At 41.2% G+C, this 1695-nt stretch overlaps 1 protein-coding gene across 1 annotated transcript in view; it reads right to left on the bottom strand.

Annotated features, from left to right (window-relative positions):
• Positions 1-797: 797 nt before the first annotated feature.
• LOC126570804 (calcitonin gene-related peptide type 1 receptor) overlaps positions 798-1695 on the bottom strand; it is a 49936-nt gene continuing 49038 nt past the window's right edge. The window contains exon 14 of the mRNA XM_050228802.1: positions 798-1695. This exon is cut by the window's right edge and continues 730 nt beyond it. The gene's annotated coding sequence lies outside the window, so the exon portion shown is untranslated.

Raw genomic sequence — 1695 nt, 5'->3', positions numbered from 1 at the left:
AAATTGAATTTTGGGACGACTACAAAGCCTTTTTTGCTGCATGTGTTGGTTTCTGGGCGCCTCCATCACTAAATGCTGGATGATCCCGAACACGTGACTTACCTTCATGGTGCCTTTGATGTGGTTGGCATTTTAGGGCAATTAGGAGGAATAATTTAATAAATTATCCACTCTGCTGCTCGGATCACAATTGTTTATCTTGTTCAATTGCCAGAGTAGCTTGCTTAGCTTCTGTACAGTTCTACATTGTACAGGAAGCAGCCAGCGAATCGTTGGTTATTGATTGAAATATCTATTTTAATCGCGAATGTCCTCTTTTATCAGCACTCTTCCTAAAGCGAACGTTAGGCTTTACACTTGGGTAGCAAAAGTGCAGCACCGAGAAATATGATATCCGGTGGACAAACAACACTTTCAGCCTACAGGCCCCCGTCGATGGCCTCGATGGCCTCGGTTTCGAGTGACACATCAGTGGAGCTAAACCGGACCGGACGTGACTCAAGAATGGTGGTGGTGCTAGATCGAACAATACACTGGAGTTGGTTTACGTAAGTAACTTACATTTATTGATTTTATTTAGCAAAACTAGTTTAGCACTATCGGAAGGGGGCTTTGACGATTTTGAAATTCGAGATGCGACAAATGGCCTCGATAAGGAAACGACCAGGAATCGGTGAAAATCTGTTTGAGTGTTTTGATTGACAGGACATGGCCCTGTGTCATGGAATCTTTCACCAACTTACCTTTTTCCATTTAAGTACGGCAGAAAAATATTAGAGGTATTTAGCATTTTCACAATTTATTATCGATACGCAGTTTCCTCTCTCCCTCCCTCCCATTTCTCCAGTACTGGTTGCATCAGTGATAGGTGACAGTTTTTCTACAACGAATATAGGATAACATTCATAAAACGTCTTTCTGCCATAAATCTGCCCGATATTTGGAACACTAACGCGGAACCTTAGGGACCTACATCCTCCCTAAACATATTTCTCCTTTCTAAACGTCCAGTATTTGTTGGAGTGTGTCAAAAAGGGGACAGCGACACCGGCCACCACGTTATGTCTATCATTTTGTTCAAAGTATTGTTTCGCAGCATTCTTTCTTGTTTTTGTTTTGTATAAACTATCTTTGCACAATGCATGTCAATGGAACCTCGGCCCGTTATTGGAACATTCGCCGTACAGTGGGAGGGGAGCGTTCACTTAGCACTAGGTAAAGGGACTCTAATTATCTACTTATTTAAGTGCGTATGTTTCGGTAGCGTTCACCGTCCATTTCCCTTTCTCGCTCCCATGTTTTCTTTTTGTTTCCTTTCATCCAGCACCTTACTTCTTTTAATAACACAGTTATTAGTTCATTATAAACTCGATACCGCTCGCTTGAACGCTCTTCTTAAACCTAAATGCTGCTAATATTGGTTTTTGTTTCTAGTTTAAAGTTCCAGTGCTCCACTCCACTCCTTTCTATTCGTCCATCTCAATTCCACTGCCGGCTTATATATTCATATATTCGTAACTATAAACACAACGATAGTCAGTTCGATGGACCTCATATACACGGAAAACGCGCCTCAATGTTTAGCACCACAGTTAAGCAGGTTAAGGGAGCTTAGACAAGATGACTGAATCCTTCCTTTGCTAATCGAAAAAATAACAAAAACCATTTACATTCTCTAGAATAAAGTTTCCTCCT

Source organism: Anopheles aquasalis, chromosome 2 (genome assembly GCF_943734665.1).
Source record: "Anopheles aquasalis chromosome 2, idAnoAquaMG_Q_19, whole genome shotgun sequence".
Lineage (NCBI taxonomy): Eukaryota > Metazoa > Arthropoda > Insecta > Diptera > Culicidae > Anopheles > Anopheles aquasalis.
This window is presented reverse-complemented; position numbering and strand designations above follow the sequence as displayed.